The 18,065-nt window shown below is 40.0% G+C and overlaps 1 protein-coding gene across 2 annotated transcripts in view; it reads right to left on the minus strand.

The window, feature by feature from the left end:
• LOC133545573 (zinc finger protein OZF-like) overlaps positions 1–18,065 on the minus strand; it is a 538,609-nt gene that overhangs the window by 421,342 nt on the left and 99,202 nt on the right. The gene's annotated exons all lie outside the window — the stretch shown is intronic.

The raw sequence follows: 18,065 nt of genomic DNA on the forward strand, positions 1-18,065 counted from the left end.
ATATGCAATTAACTTTTCTTAACAGTGTTTTTAATATTATCCATCCTTCTTTTTATTCATCCAATCTTTTTTTTTCTTTTTCATTATCCAATTGAAATTTTTTCTCTCTTCAATTATTCCAATTTGTTGTACTTATTGGTACTTTTTTTTGTTGTTAACTAATTGACTATTTGTTGGTCAGACCGAGGAGAGCTGATTGGTCAACACTCACACTGATTAATTATTCATGTTCCTATTCCCACCCATCAATTACCGATGGTACACTTACCAACTTTAGCCTCAGCACACAGGAGGAGCTAACCCCCGAGGTTACCCTTAGACTTTTGGACTATTTGTTATTATTTTTACCCATACTTTTTAACTATAGGTTAGTTAACCAGCTACCACTTAGCTTTACTTTGTGTGGGGGAGGTGATGCACCCCCACATTTTCCGGCGTTCCCTCTCTTTGGCTTGGCAAGCCGATCGACCTGACTGGGATTGAACCCAGGACCCTTTGATTGGGAGGTAGCTGTCTAACCATTCAGCTATTCTTGGTCTTCTTAAGGACAGATTTCGGGCCCCAATGACATATTCAATTGATAAGCTGTCTCAGTAAACTATGATACAAAACAATAGCTATTATATAGCATTATTCACATGTGAATAATATTAATACAGTCAATTATAGGAGCATTATTCACATGTGAATAATATTAATACAGTCTATTATACAGCATTATTCACCTGTGAATAATATAAATACAGTCTATTATATATCATTATTCACATGTGAATAATAATAATACAGGATAGGAGCCTTAATATATAGGAGCGTTATTCATGTGAATAATATTTATACAGGATAGGAGCGTTAATATATAGGAGCGTTATTCACATGATAATAATATTAACACAGTCTATTATACAGCATTATTCACACGTGAATAACATTAATACAGTCAAATATACATCATTATTCACATGTGAATAATATAAATACAGTCTATTATACAGCATTATTCAGATGTGAATAATATATACAGTCTATTATACAGCATAATTATTCACCTGTGAATAATATAAATACAGTTTATTTACAGCATTATTGACATATGAATAAAAATTGATACAGTCTATTATTGAGCATGTTTTGTATGTGAATAATAATAATACAGTCTATTATACAGCATTATTCACATGTGAATGATATAAATACAGTCTATTATAAAGCAGTATTCACATGTGAATTAATAAATACAGTGTATTATACAGAATTATTCACATGTGAATAACATTAATACAGTCTATTACACAGCATTATTCACATATGAATAATATTAGCTTTACTTTGTGTGGGGGAGGTGATGCACCCCCACATTTTGCAGCGTTCCCTCTCTTCGGCTTGGCAAGCCAATCGACCTGACTGGGATTGAACCCAGGACCCTTTGATTGGGAGCTAGCTGTTCAACCATTCAGCTATTCTTGGTCTTCTTAACGACAGATTTCGGGCCCCAATGACATATTCAATTGATAACCTGTCTCAGTAAACCGTGATACAAAACAATAGGTTTCCTAGTTACCAATCAACTTGCCTGGGATTTGAACCCAGTGCCCTTTGATTGGGAGTTAGGAGCTTTAACCATTCAGCTATCCCTGGTCTTCTTTAGACAAGATTTCGGGGCCCCAATGACATATTTAATCGCGAACCTGTCTCAGTGAGATATAATATAAAACATTTACACTTGCTGCTGGCGTTTTCATAGTTACCGGTGAACCTGGCAGGGATTTGATCCTTGCACTCTTTGATTGAGAGCTACCCACTGTAACCACTCAGCTATCCTTGGTATTCTTAGAGGAAGATTTCGGGCCCCAATGACATATTTAATTGAGCACCTGTCTCACTACTGAAAAAGAAACACTGAGTACTTACTGAGATTTGAACCCAGTTACCCTTGCTTGATGGTCAACAGTGTTAACCACTCAGCTGTCCTGGGTCTTATTAGGCTGTGAATGACAAATGTAATCAAGGAATTCTTTCTCTCTCATTTTACCAAAACTAATGGAGAGGAAGTACTAGCAGACATTCCATGCAGTGTAGACCGACAGAAATCCCACCCAGAGTTAAATTGCTCTCACTACTGATGTTTGGACAAGTGTAGCCTACCTTGGCAATACATGCCACTACATTGGAGACTCGAATATGAAGTCAATCTCCCTTCCCACCATGCCACTAGAGGTGGTAGTAGCCAGGTTTGAAATTCCCCTAAGCAAAATTATTGCTATTGTGCAGGACAATGGTGCACTTTATAAAAAAAACAAAAACATTTTTGTAACACTTGCCTTGTTTTATTTGGCAAGTCGAAAGGACATGGTGCCAGTATGCAGTTTTTTTAAATAAAGTATTGGAAATGTTAGAAATGTAGTTTGTCTCTTTTATCCGATTATTAATCGATTAATCGAAGTAATAATCCACAGATTAATCGATTATCAAATTAATCGTTAGTTGCAGCCCCAATATATATATGTGTGTATATATATATATATATATATATATATATATATATATATATGTCTTGATTGGATTATCCAGAGAATAGTGCTCGATACCGTGGTAGAGCGCAATATGTAGGTGTGGGAAAAATCACAAGACTACTTCATCTCTACAGAACTGTTTCATGAGGGGTTCCCTCAATCATCAGGAGATTTATATATATATATATATATATATATATATATATATATATATATATATATATATATATGTGTGTATACAGAGGTGGGTAGAGTAGCCAGAAATTGTACTCAAGTAAGAGTACTGTTACTTTAGAGATTTATTACTCAAGTAAAAGTAAGGAGTAGTCATCCAAATATTTACTTGAGTAAAAGTAAAAAGTATGTTGTGGAAAAAACTACTCAAGTACTGAGTAACTGATGAGTAACCTGTTTGTTTAATGATTACGGCAACAAATAATGCACAAAAACATAAAAATAGCAATGAGCAAATTCAGAGCCAGGAATATCTCTTAAGCAACTACAACAATAATATATATTAAATAATAATACATTAAAATAAAAAAAATAAGGCAAATTGAGCCACAATAACTTAACGGCACCATAACCTCAGTAGCATTGATTGATTGAAACTTGTATTAGTAGATTGCACAGTACAGTACATATTCCCTACAATTGACCACTAAATGGTAACACCCCAATAAGTTTTTCAACGTTAATCAATTACTTAATAAATGACCAAGTCGAGGTGATCTACCTCATATATACATACACACACATATCATATATATATATATATATATACAGTATATAATTATAGTTTTTTATTTTGCCGTTTTTGTTGAAATGTTAAAGGTGTTTTAATGAATATACATGCATGTTTAACATATAGATTCCTATCTTTCATGAAGACAAGAATATAAGTTGGTGTATTACCTGATTCTGATGACTTGCATTGATTGGAATCAGAGAGTATAGTGCTGATAACGTCCACGTTTTCAAATGGAGGAGAAAAAAAGTTCCTCCTTTCTGTCTTATACCACATGAAAGTCGTTGGTTTTTGGCATCTTATTTGTCCAGCTTCCATATTCGTTTTTATGCACTTTACAAGAAATACATTGGTGACAAACTCCATAGCTTGCTAGCTTGTTTGCGCTGGCTTTCGGAGACTCTTATTTTGTTAGCGCAGGCGCGATGGAGCGGCGCTTTTATTGTGAAGACAGGAACTGTGCGATCAGTCTTTAGGCTTTTGACGGGAAGTACGGTTGAAATAAAAAGTGTCTTTTTTCCTTTACACTTTTGATTGATTGATTGAAACTTTTATTAGTAGATTGCACAGTACAGTACATATTCTGCACAATTGACCACTAAATGGTAACAACCCCATAAGTTTTTCAACTTTTTTAGGTCGGATTCGACGTGTGACGGTCACGTGACCGCCTGGTTTTGTTTGATTGGTCCAACGTCACCAGTGACTGCATTTGATTGGTGAAACGCAGGCATGTGTGGTTCCTACTTTGAATGCGTGTCTGACAAAATCAAAACAAACAAAACGTGCATTAACAGATCGATTAAAAAAAAAGTAGCGAGTAACGAGCTGATTGTAGATAAATGGAGCGGAGTAAAAGTAGCGTTTCGTCTTTATAAATATACTCAAGTAAAAGTAAAAGTATGTTGCATAAAAACTACTCTTAGAAGTACAATTTATCCCAAAAGTTACTCAAGTAGATGTAACGGAGTAAATGTAGCGCGTTACTACCCACCTCTGACTATCTGCATGATATAATATCATCCAGCAGAGGGCACTACTGGAGAAGTTGAAGTTAATTCATTTAGAAAGAAGCAATCCATGATGTATTGTATCAAAACCATGTTTTAAAAATCCAAAAAGACAATACCTACATAACCACCCTGATGTAAAAGCGTTTTTTACATTCTCAAGAAAGTAACAGGTAGCTGTTTCTGAGAGTGATACTTACGAAAACCAAATTGCATTGGATGAAGTGTAGATGAACCGCTTAAGCCAGGGGTCGGCAACCCAACATGTTGAAAGTGTTGTGTCTACACTAAGGGGAGGTGACGGCAAACAGACACCAGAGGATGTGATGTACAATAATGTATTAATATATAGTCAGTATATACATGTATATATAATAAGAATAATAAACAATTCTAACTATTAAACCAAGGAAATGAAGTGTGACAAAATCCAAGAGTGTGTATGGTGTAAGACTATGTGTAGAATTTAACTGAAGTGTGTGTTACCAAAGTGTTGAACGAGATACAAGGAAGTCCAGGGGGCAGGCAGGTTATCCGGAGCGAGAGAGATGCGTCAGAATCCAGGGGTGAGCGAGGAGTCGAGGAACGAGGGAGGCAGTCGAGATCCAGGGCAATGGAAGGAAAACACTGGGTACACCAATTGAAAACTAAGTTCTCGCGCCGATCTTTGGGTCCACTGGTCTTTTATTCAGCTCGCCTTCATCAGTCCCAGGTGTGCAGATTGTCTGAACGCCTGCAGGCTTGTATTTGCGTGGCTGTGCTGTCTGCAGATTCTCCGGGTGCTCCCGCAGAGGAGGGAGACGCAGACTGCGCGTGCGCCGTAACAGAGAGACCCATATTGGACCAAAAATACAAAAACAAATCTGTCTGGAGCCACAACAAGTTAAAAGCCTTATGTAAGTGTTATAATGAAGGCAACACATTAAGTTAGTGTCTCAGAGGGTTAGATAACCTCCGGAAATTACTGACTTAATACTGCCAAAGGTATGGATGTGTGTGCCCAAGTTAAAGGAAAGGACAGTCTGTCTTCTTCTAATGGATTTATTACAATCTTTGCAAGCTGGGTAACGTTTGCTGTGGTCTGGAACAACATGGTAAAATTTGCTGTGGTCTGGAACAACATGGCACACTTGTTAAAATAAAGCCAATACTGCAATTTTTTCTAGTCCCATGTATTTAAAAAAAAGTATCGAAAAGTACCGAAAATTATCTAAATAATATTGGTATCAGGACAACACTAGTCACTAAAATATCATGCAGAAGCGCATATTCCAACCATTGAAATATGTTGTATAGTTCAAAAACATCACTACACATCATAATAGCAGCTACACTTTTCATCTTAAAGATCTATAAAAAATATTTGGCAATGTCCGGCGGGCCAGATTGAAAAGCGTAACAGGCCGCATGTGGCCCCTGTGCCTTAATTTGCCAAGGTCTGTATTTGTGTAAGAAAAACAACAATTATTTGTATTGTGTTTGGTCTATTTCAAACAGAGAAAACAACCATGCCAGGATTTTACCAGTCCGACCCACTAAGGCAGTGGTTCTCAACCTTTTTTCAGTGATGAACATTTTTTTAATTCAAGTACCCCCTAATTAGAGAAAAGCCTTTTTGGTTGAAAAAAAGAAATAAAGAAGTAAAATACAGCACTATGTCATCAGTTTCTGATTTATTGAATTGTATAACAAAATATTGCTCATTTGTAGTAGTCTTTCTTGAACTATTTGTAAAAAAATATAAGAAAATAACTAAAAACTTGTTGAAAAATAAACAAGTGGTTCAGTTATAAATAAAGATTTCTACACATAGAAGTAATCATCAACTTAAAGTGCCCTCTTTGGGGATTGTAATAGAGATTTTTGTGAATAAATTCTAAACGTTTATTCACAAAAAAATAAATCTTTAACATCAATCAATCAATCAATGTTTATTTATATAGCCCTAAATCACAAATGTCTCAAAGGACTGTACAAATCACTACGACCACAACATCCTCGGAAGAACCCACATAAGGGCAAGGAAAACTCACACCCAGTGGGACGCCAGTGACAATGATGACTGTGAGAAACCTTGGACAGGACCTCTAGGGGACCGAAAGCAATGGATGTTGAGCGGGTCTAACATGATACCGTGAAAGTTCAATCCATAGTGGATCCAACACAGCCGCGAAGGTTCAGTTCAGAGCGGATCCAAGTCCCGTCCACAGGAAACCATCCCAAGCGGAGTCGGATCAGCAGCATAGAGATGTCCCCAACCGATACACAGGCGGGCGGTCCATCCTGGGTCCCGACTCTGGACAGCAAGTATTTCATCCATGGTCATCGGACCGGACCCCCTCCACAAGGGAGGGGGGGACATAGGAGAAAAAGAAAAGAAACGGCAGATCAACTGGTAAGAAGGAGGTCTATTTAAAGGCTAGAGTATACAAATGAGTTTTAAGGTGAGACTTAAATGCTTCTACTGAGGTAGCATCTCGAACTGTTACCGGGAGGGCATTCCAGAGTACTGGAGTCCGAACGGAAAACGCTCTATAGCCCGCAGACTTTTTTTGGGCTTTAGAAATCACTAATAAGCCGGAGTCTTTGGAACGCAGATTTCTTGCCGGGACATATGGTACAATACAATCGGCAAGATAGGCTGGAGCTAGACTGTGTAGTATTTTAAACGTAAGTAGTAAAACCTTAAAGTCACATCTTAAGTGCACAGGAAGCCAGTGCAGGTGAGCCAGTACAGGCGTAATACGATCAAACTTTCTTCTTCTTGTCAAAAGTCTAGCAGCCGCATTTTGTACCAACTGTAATCTTTTAATGCCAGACATGGGGAGACCCGAAAATAATACGTTACAGTAATCGAGAAGAGGCGTAACAAACGCATGGATAATTATCTCAGCGTCGTTAGTGGACAAAATGGAGCGAATTTTAGCAATATTACGGAGATGAAAGAAGGCCGTTTTAGTAACGCTTTTAATGTGTGACTCAAAGGAGAGAGTTGAGTCGAAGATAATACCCAGATTTTTTACTGAGTCACCTTTTTTAATTATTTGGTTGTCAAATGTTAAAGTTGTATTATTAAATAGAGGTCGGTGTCTAGCAGGACCGATAATCAACATTTCCGTTTTTTTGGCGTTAAGTTGCAAAAAATTAGCGGACATCCATTGTTTAATTTCATTAAGACACGCCTCTAGCTGACTACAATCCGGCGTGTTGGTCAGCTTTAGGGGCATGTACAGTTGGGTGTCATCAGCATAACAGTGAAAGCTAACACTGTTATCAATATTTATGGAACATGTCCACAAAAAAAATCTTGCTGTCAACACTGAATATTGCATAGTTGCATTTTTTTTTCACAGTTTATGAACTTACATTCATATATTGTTGAAGTATTATTCAATAAATATATTTATAAAGGATTTTTGAATTGTTGCTATTTTTGAAATATTTTTTAAGAAATCTTACGTACCCCTTGGCATACCTTCAGGTACCCCCATTTGAGAGCCCCTGCACTAAGGAATATATTTTCCTCCGTGTAGCCCTTAAGCCAAAATGATAAAATAAAAAGTTAGACTCCGATCTTCTCTTGCCTATGGCTTTTTTTATTATTATGGATCACAACACTTGAAACCTCCAAGAACTGCAACAACATTTTTATTTATCCAAAAAGCGAGTGTTTGTGCAGAAGTCAACACGTTGTCCTGCCAACATAATGTATTTTATATTTCAGACCGACACCATAAACAGTTGAATCTTGTCCGTCTCATGAAGGGTATTCTAGTAAAATATGCAGAGTTAAGATGTATTGATTGCAAAATATTACTTGGAGTCAGTTTTTGGCAGCAGCAAAGTGGTCGTTTGGGTAGACTTTAGCTCTAAAAAAGGTATTTCATCAAGTAAACAGTACAGTAGGTACTAGATTTTGATTTGTATGTCATGCTCATAAGGGTGTTGTAATACATTATGCAGGGATTAGATGTGTCAATATTAATATTTTAGTTTTGAGGCGGTTTAGCTTGGTTGGTAGAGTGGCCGTGCCAGCAACTTGAGGGTTGCAGGTTTGATTCCCGCATCTGCCATCCTAGTCACTGCCGTTTTGTCCTTGGGCAAGAGACTTCACCCACCTGCGCCCAGTGCCACCCACACTGGTTTAAATGTAGTTTAGATATTGGGTTTCACTATGTAAAGCGCTTTGAGTCACTAGAGAAAAAGCGCTATATAAATACAATTCACTTCAATTCACTTTACTAATATGTTGAATCAGTTTTTGACAGGCAATATTACATTTAATAATAATATAAATCTAAAAAACATGGTCTGAATCATGTTTTTTTGTTATTTTCTGTTTAAGAGTCCAATAGATGGGTTTCCCATGACATCACACTGTCACGCCTGTAAGTTATGTTTTGGTTTTGGTCATGCTATGTTTAGTTTTTGGACATTCAGTCACGTTTTTCACTTCCTGGTTTTGTTTGTCTCCATGCCAACGCATTAGTTCCCACCTCATTCACACCCTCGATTATCTGCTTCATGCCTTGCAATGCTGTCCATTTTGTCCACGTAAGTTTTTGTTATTCATGCAACTGTGCAAGAGTTTTTGTCAAGACATTTGACAACCAAATAATAAAACAAGGTGACTCGGTAAAAAATCTGGGTATTATCTTCGACCCTACTCTCTCCTTTGAGTCCCACATTAAAAGCGTTACTAAAACGGCCTTCTTTCATCTCCGTAATATCGCTAAAATTCGCTCCATTTTGTCCACTAAAGACGCCGAGATCATTATCCATGCGTTTGTTACGCCTCGTCTCGATTACTGTAACGTATTATTTTCGGGTCTCCCCATGTCTAGCATTAAAAGATTACAGTTGGTACAAAATGCGGCTGCTAGACTTTTGACAAGAACAAGAAAGTTTGATCACATTACGCCTGTACTGGCTCACCTGCACTGGCTTCCTGTGCACTTAAGATGTGACTTTAAGGTTTTACTAATTACGTATAAAATACTACACGGTCTAGCTCCAGCCTATCTTGCCGATTGTATTGTACCATATGTCCCGGCAAGAAATCTGCGTTCAAAAGACTCCGGCTTATTAGTGATTCCTAGAGCCCAAAAAAAGTCTGCGGGCTATAGAGCGTTTTCCGTTCGGGCTCCAGTACTCTGGAATGCCCTCCCGGTAACAGTTCGAGATGCTACCTCAGTAGAAGCATTTAAGTCTCACCTTAAAACTCATCTGTATACTCTAGCCTTTAAATAGAGCTCCTTTTTAGACCAGTTGATCTGCCGCTTCTTTTCTTTCTCCTATGTCCCCCCCTCCCTTGTGGAGGGGGTCCGGTCCGATGACCATGGATGAAGTACTGGCTGTCCAGAGTCGAGACCCAGGATGGACCGCTCGCCTGTATCGGTTGGGGACATCTCTACGCTGCTGATCCGCCTCCGCTTGAGATGGTCTCCTGTGGACGGGACTCTCGCTGCTGTCTTGGATCCGCTTGAACTGAACTCTCGCGACTGTGTTGGAGCCACTATGGATTGAACTTTCACAGTATCATGTTAGACCCGCTCGGCATCCATTGCTTTCGGTCCCCTAGAGGGGGGCGAGGGGGGTTGCCCACATCTGAGGTCCTCTCCAAGGTTTCTCATAGTCAGCATTGTCACTGGCGTCCCACTGGATGTGAATTCTCCCTGCCCACTGGGTGTGAGTTTTCCTTGCCCTTTTGTGGGTTCTTCCGAGGATGTTGTAGTCGAAATGATTTGTGCAGTCCTTTGAGACATTTGTGATTTGGGGCTATATAAATAAACATTGATTGATTGATTGATTTTTGTTTCATGTTTATAGTTTATAGCCTTTGTGCTAGTCTTTTGTTTCATAGCCCAAGTTTTGTACCTCCATTGTCAGCGCTTTTTGTTTGTTCCTGTTTTTAGTTTATTAGTGTTAAAATAAAGATGTCTTTACCTTCACGCCGTTTCCACTCCATTCGCTTTGCACCTCGGGAAAACAAACCAACACCAAGTCCAAGCCTGACACACACCCGTCCCACAATTCCCTTGTCCGCCATCTTGTGTGTCAAAACAAACACTCGTAACCAAGGACGCCTCCGTTGTTATTTTTGTGAGAATGGGTCACACATGTGTCGTTTGGGTCTGTGTAAACCGCACCAAATTCAGGACAAAGAACAACAAAGTACTACGATATCCCCAAGGTCATAGTAAAACAGGGAAAAGAAACCGAGCGACTGTCGACAGAAAGGCGCAACCTGTGGCTAGCTAGAATCAATCGAGTGGGATTTACCCCTGATCCAGCAAAACGACATTATAAAATTTGCTCTGATCATTTTGTAACAGGTACTTTGAATTATGTTGCTCTCTGTATCGATGATAAAAATGTGTTATGGTTAGAATAGATATTAAAACCTAGGAGGAACTACTGTGCCTCTGTGCTTGATAACGCTCGACGTCTGACGTTGTTGTTGCCCAAATATAACCTTCTATATATAATATAGGCAATCACCGCTTATTTTTGGATGATTTTATTAAAATTTGACTGAATTAAATCAAGATACCCTAAAACAGGGGTCGGGAACCTTTTTGGCTGAGAGCGCCATGAAAGCCAAATATTTCCCAATGTATTTCCGTAAGAGCCATATGACATTTTTCAACACTAAATACAACTAAATTTGTGCATTTTTAAGTATGACCAACATTTGTAGAGTATAATAAGTCTCTCGTTCTTTTTAACAACATTGTTAATATAAAAGTTAACCAATAATACATATAATACTTCTTACCATTAATGCGGCATTTTGAACAGGTGCGAGAATGTTTTATAATTTGAACGTTATTTTTGAAACTGTGATTACCAGCGGAATTATTCATTAATTATCCTGTTAAGCAATGTCAGCTAAGATTTATGTCTAGAGCCATAGGTTCCCTACCCCTGGTTTAAGCATTAGACACATTTTTACCTGCACTCTGCCTCCCGCTGTTTCCCACATCTACAAAGCAATTAGCTACCGACTGCCACCTACTGATATGGAAGAGTATTGCTCGGTTGGTAGAGCGGCCGTGCTAGCAACCTGAGGGTTCCAGGTTCGATTCCCGCTTCCGCCATCCTAGTCACTGCCGTTGTGTCCTTGGGCAAGACACTTTACCCACCTGCCCCCAGTGCCACCCACACTGGTTTAAATGTAACTTAGATATTGGGTGTCACTTTGTAAAGCGCTTTGAGTCACTAGAGAAAAGCGCTATATAAATATAATTATTTGAGAGCCATACGTAGTCATCAAAAGAGCCACATCTGGCTCTAGAGCCATAGGTTCCCTACCCCTGCCCGAGAACTTCCATATCCCTATATATAAACGACAAGAAAATCCCTAAAAGGCTGTCTATGTGATTAATGATTGGAAATCTGTATTAATAATAATATTACCACATCAGCCTAATACAATTGTTGTTTATTCATTTTAGGAAAACGGGCAGTTCTATACGATTTTACCAACCCGGAATGGGCGCCATTCTTAAAAAATGGGACCAGAAGTACCCAACTCGCAACCTGTTGATCCACAATCATCTAAAAAGAGATATCAACGAGGAAAAGGCAGGCACGAAAAATATACACACTCTAAGGCAGCAGAAGGTCTCCTGGAGTTGCAGAGAGGTGCGAGTGCCCTTAACGATAAAGAACCAATGGAGCTAGAGAATGACTAGTAATGACAATGATGACATTAACACCAACTGTCCAACAAACAAGGTGTACTGGAGAGGAGGCTACGCCGGATAGTCGAACCTCGGATCCAGGAGGAACAGTGTGGTTTTCGTCCCGGTCGTGGAACTTTGGACCAGCTCTATACTCTTGGCAGGGTTCTTGAGGGTGCATGGGAGTTTGCCCAACCAGTCTACATGTGCTTTGTGGACTTGGAGAAGGCATTCGACCGTGTCCCTCGGGAAGTCCTGTGGGGAGTGCTCAGAGAGTATGGGGTATCGGAATGTCTTATTGTGGCAGTCCGCTCCCTGTATGATCAGTGTCAGAGCTTGGTCCGCATTGCTGGCAGTAAGTCGGACACGTTTCCAGCGAGGGTTGGACTCCGCCAAGGCTGTCCTTTGTCACCGATTCTGTTCATAACTTTTATGGACAGAATTTCTAGGTGCAGTCAAGGCGTTGAGGGGTTCCGGTTTGGTGGCCGCGGGATTAGGTCTCTGCTTTTTGCAGATGACGTGGTCCTGATGGCTTCATCTGGCCGGGATCTTCAGTTCTCACTGGATCGGTTCGCAGCCTAGTGTGAAGCGACCGGAATGAGAATCAGCACTTCCAAGTCAGAGTCCATGGTTCTCGCCCGGAAAAGGGTGGAGTGCCATCTCCGGGTTGGGGAGGATACCCTGCCCCAAGTGGAGGAGTTCAAGTACCTAGGAGTCTTGTTTACGAGTGGGGGAAGAGTGGATCGTGAGATTGACAGGCGGATCGGTGCGGCGTCTTCAGTAATGCGGACGTTGTATGGATCCGTTGTGGTGAAGAAGGAGCTGAGCCGGAAGGCAAAGCTCTCAATTTACCGGTCGATCTACGTTCCCATCCTCACCTATGGTCATGAGCTTTGGGTCATGACCGAAAGGATAAGATCACGGGTACAAGCGGCCGAAATGAGTTTCCTCCGCCGGGTGGCAGGGCTCTCCCTTAGAGATAGGGTGAGAAGCTCTGCCATCTGGGAGGAACTCAAAGTAAAGCCGCTGCTCCTTCACATCGAGAAGAGCCAAATGAGGTGGTTCGGGCATCTGGTCAGGATGCCACCTAAACGCCTCCCTAGGGAGGTGTTTAGGAGGCCACGGGGAAGACCCAGGACACGTTGGGAAGACTATGTCTCCCGGTTGGCCTGGGAACGCCTCGGGATCCCCCGGGAAGAGCTGGACGAAGTGGCTGGGGAGAGGGAAGTCTGGGCTTCCCTGCTTAGGCTGCTGCCCCCGCGACCCGACCTCGGATAAGCGGAAGATGACGGATGGATGGATGTCCAACAAACACCATTGAGGGTGAGAAACATTCCATAGAAGTGATGCGGATTGAGATGCAACGACTGACCAGTGAAAACATGGAGTTGAGAGGAAAAATTAAAAGAAACTGTGTTCTCTCTAGACTCGCTTAAAGGGGAACATTATCACCAGACCTATGCAAGCGTCAATATATACCTTGATGGTGCAGAAAAAAGACCATATATTATTTTAACCGATTTCCGAACTCTAAATGGGCGAATTTTGGCGAATTAAACGCCTTTCTGTTTATCGGTCTGGAGGCGATGACGTCAGAATGTGACGTCGCCGAGGTAATACAGCCGCCATTTTCATTTTCAACACATTGTAAACATTGGGTCTCAGCTCTGTTATTTTCCGTTTTTTCGACTATTTTTTGGAACCTTGGAGACATCATGCCTCGTCGCTGTGTTGTCGGATTGTGTAACAACACTAACAGGGAGGGATTCAAGTTGCACCACTGGCCCGAAGATGCGAAAGTGTCTGCCGCCAGACCCCCATTGAATGTACCAAAGTGTCTTCACATTTGACCGGCGATGCTAAGACAGACATGGCACAGAGATGTATGGATAACCTGCAGATGCATTTGCAACGATAAATTCAACGAAATCACAAAGGTGAGTTTTGTTGATGTTGACTTATTTGCTAATCAGACATATTTGGTCGCGGCGTGACTGCCAGCTAATCGATGCTAACATGCTACGCTAATCGACGCTAACATGCTATTTACCGGCGGTGCTAAAGCAGACATGGCACAGAGATGTATGGATAACCTGCAGATGCATTTGTAACGATAAAGTCACAGCAATCACAAAGGTGAGTTTTGATGATGTTGACTGCCAGCTAATCGATGCTAACATGCTACGCTAATCGATGCTAACATGCTATTTACCGGCGGTGCTAAAGCAGACATGGCACAGAGATGTGTGGATAACCTGCAGATGCATTTGCAATTATATTACGTTTCCTTCCACCCACATTTAATTCGAAAAAAAACACTTACCAATCGAAGGATTTAAGTTGCTCCAGTGTCACAAGATGCGAAAGTCCTGATCGTTTGGTCCGCACATTTTACCGGCGATGCTAACGCAGCTATTCGGCCATGCTATGGCTATGAATAGCGTCAATAGCTATTCGCTCAATAGCTTCAATTTCGTTTTCGCTATCTGCCTCCATACTCCGACCATCTGTTTCAATACATGCATAATCAGTTGAATCGCTTAAGCCGCTGAAATCCGAGTCTGAATCCGAGCTAATGTCGCTATATCTTGCTGTGGTAACCACCATGTTTGTATTGGCAGCACTGTATGACGTCACAGGGAAATGGATAGTGGTTTCGAAGACAGCGAAAATAAGGCACTTTAAAGCTTTATTTAGGGATATTCCGGGACCGGTAAAATTTTGAAAAAAACTTCCAAAAATACAACAAGCCACTGGGAACTGATTTTTATTGTTTTTAACCCTTTTGAAATTGTGATAATGTTCCCCTTTAAATAAAAATGGAAATGCATCCTTCTTGTCTTGGACAGACTTGGGGAAGGGAAACGCGACTAGAGAGCTCACTTAGTTGGTAAGGTGAGTGGTACAAGACAGGGATGGGCGAGGGACCCCATTAGGCAGCATGCATTCAGTGATGATGAGGTTTAAAAAGCTCTTAGGGGGCGGTGGGAGTCCCAGCCCCTGAGGCCCATCATGATCCCCCCCAACACACACACACACACAAACACACACACATTTTTGTATTTGTTACCTTTTTGAGACCTCCACAAAATTGCCTACCTCTTTAGGACCAACCCTTTCTAGACATATAAAGATTTGTATTTACAACAATAATAACATATACATACTATGCAAATATAAAAAAGGTAAGCAATTAAGTAAATGTTTTTTTTAGTACATTTTTGTTTGTAATTGGTTTTACTCTTTATTATTTACTTCAAGTTATTATAGTATGTCTTTAATACATCAGGGGTCGGGAACCTTTTTGGCTGAGAGAGCCAAAAAGACAAATATTTTATAGCCATATAATATTTTTTTAACACTGAACACAACAAAACACGTGCATTTTTAAGTAAGACCAACATTTCTAGAGTATAATAGGTCTCTCATTCTTTGTAATAACATTGTTGTTCTGAAGATAACTGTGGAGGGGGGCGTGGCCTGCAGGCCTGCAGCAAACTGGGGTGTGCCAGGACTGGCCTCGAAATCAGCGACAGGTGTGTAGATGCCCACCTGGGCCTTTTTTTATCTAATCACCTGTCGCTCTGTTATTAGCAGCAGCCAGGAGGAGAGACGGGGTTGGAACTGGAGCCAGAGCGCCAGCGAGAACGAAAGACAAAAATACAATTTGCTGGAAAGCAACTGAGAGACTTATTGAAAAATAAAACAATATTGTCTGAAGAACCCCCAGGAGGGCAAGCCCACACTAACCAATAATAAATAAATAACTTCTTACCATTAACGCAACTTCTTAAACAGGTGTGGTAGAAAACAAATGGATGGATTAAAAATGCATGAGAATGTTTTATATTTTGAACATGATTTTTAACACTGTAATGACAAGTGGAATTATTAATTACACTTGTGTTAAGCAATGTCAGCTCAAATTTATCCGAGAGCCAGATGCAGTCATCAAAAGAGCCACATCTGGCTCGCGAGCCATAGTTTCCCTACCCCTGATATACATATTTAACTAAATTTTTTAAATCCATTTTGGCCAAATGGGGAGCATTCCAATTTTTTACAAACACTTATTATTAAATATGTTGGCCAGAGGGGGAGCACTTCAAACTTTTACACACACTTGTTATTTCATATGTTGACCAGAGGGGGAGCACTTTTAAAGCCGACACAAAGTCAACTTGAAAAATCCCTCCTTTTGTACACCGCCCTAATTTTGATAGATTTCACCGAATGAGATCAAATGAAATCTATTTTTTGTTTTTGCTCTTAACAGCTGTCATTGTTGTTTTTTCATATGTTGACCAGAGGGGGAGCACTTTTAAAGCCGACACAAAGTCAACTTGAAAAATCCCTCCTTTTTGACACCACCCTAATTTTGATAGATTTCACCAAATGAGATCAAATGAGATCTCTATTTTTTGTTTTTGTTCTTAACAGCTGTCATATTTGTTTTTTCATATGTTGACCAGAGGGGGAGCACTTTTAAAGCAGACACAAAATCAACTTGAAAAATCCCTCCTTTTTGACACCACCCCTAATTTTGATAGATTTCACCAAATGAGATCAAATGAAATCTCTATTTTTTGTCTTTGTTCTTACCAGCTGTCATATTTGTTATTTCATATGTTGACCAGAGGGGGAGCACTTTTAAAGCCGACACAAAGTCAACTTGAAAAATCCCTCCTTTTGTACACCGCCCTAATTTTGATAGATTTCACCGAATGAGATCAAATGAAATCTATTTTTTGTTTTTGCTCTTAACAGCTGTCATTGTTGTTTTTTCATATGTTGACCAGAGGGGGAGCACTTTTAAAGCCGACACAAAGTCAACTTGAAAAATCCCTCCTTTTTGACACCACCCTAATTTTGATAGATTTCACCAAATGAGATCAAATGAGATCTCTATTTTTTGTTTTTGTTCTTAACAGCTGTCATATTTGTTTTTTCATATGTTGACCAGAGGGGGAGCACTTTTAAAGCAGACACAAAATCAACTTGAAAAATCCCTCCTTTTTGACACCACCCCTAATTTTGATAGATTTCACCAAATGAGATCAAATGAAATCTCTATTTTTTGTTTCTGTTCTTAACAGCTGCCATATTTGTTATTTCATATGTTGACCAGAGGGGTAGCACTTTTAAAGCCGACACAAAGTCTACTTGAAAAATCCCTCCTTTTTGACACCACCCTAATTTTGATGGATTTCACCAAATGAGATCAAATGAAATCTCTATTTTTTGTCTTTGTTCTTACCAGCTGTCATATTTGTTATTTCATATGTTGACCAGAGGGGGAGCACTTTTAAAGCCGACACAAAGTTAACTTGAAAAATCTCTCCTTTTTGACACCACCCCTAATTTTGATAGATTTCACCAAATGAGATCATATGAAATCTCTATTTTTTGTTTTTGTTCTTAACAGCTGTCGTATTTGTTATTTCATATGTTGACCAGAGGGGGAGCACTTTTAAAGCCGACACAAAGTCAACTTGAAAAATCCCTCCTTTTTGGGACCCCCCTAATTTTGATAATTTCACCAAATGAGATCAAATGAAATCTCTATTTTTTGTTTTTGTTCTTAAGGCGATGACAAACGGATCACAGACGGCCCCTGTGCTGTACTTTGGGCAACCCAGCTGTAAAAGCTGACTGTTAATGGCCACTATAGTCTTAGTAACATAGTGTATTTTTTCATCCTATGGTCACTGGAAGTCACAAAATCATCTGTTCACCTGGTGGGTTTTTTCGGGGATGAATAGGGAAGTCCTTCCTTAGCTGCCGTTTTGTTTTATCATATATTGCTTTCTTTGCAACTGTCAATGTTTACTTTTGTACGCACATTAAATCAACACAGAACCCTCACTTTGGAGCAATGTTCACGGACTCTATTATTTGGCCCTCTGTTCGATGCAATGGTTTTCCGTATTGGGACCGTGATTTTGGTCCTAACTTGTTCACCGGTCCTCATACGGAAGGTACTTTCCTTTGTTGATGTCTCAAGAAGGGGAGAAATACAAGCACGCACACACACACACACACACACACACACACACACACACACACACACACACACACACACACACACACACACACACACACACACACA

Source organism: Nerophis ophidion, linkage group LG28, assembly GCF_033978795.1.
Source record: "Nerophis ophidion isolate RoL-2023_Sa linkage group LG28, RoL_Noph_v1.0, whole genome shotgun sequence".
NCBI lineage: Eukaryota > Metazoa > Chordata > Actinopteri > Syngnathiformes > Syngnathidae > Nerophis > Nerophis ophidion.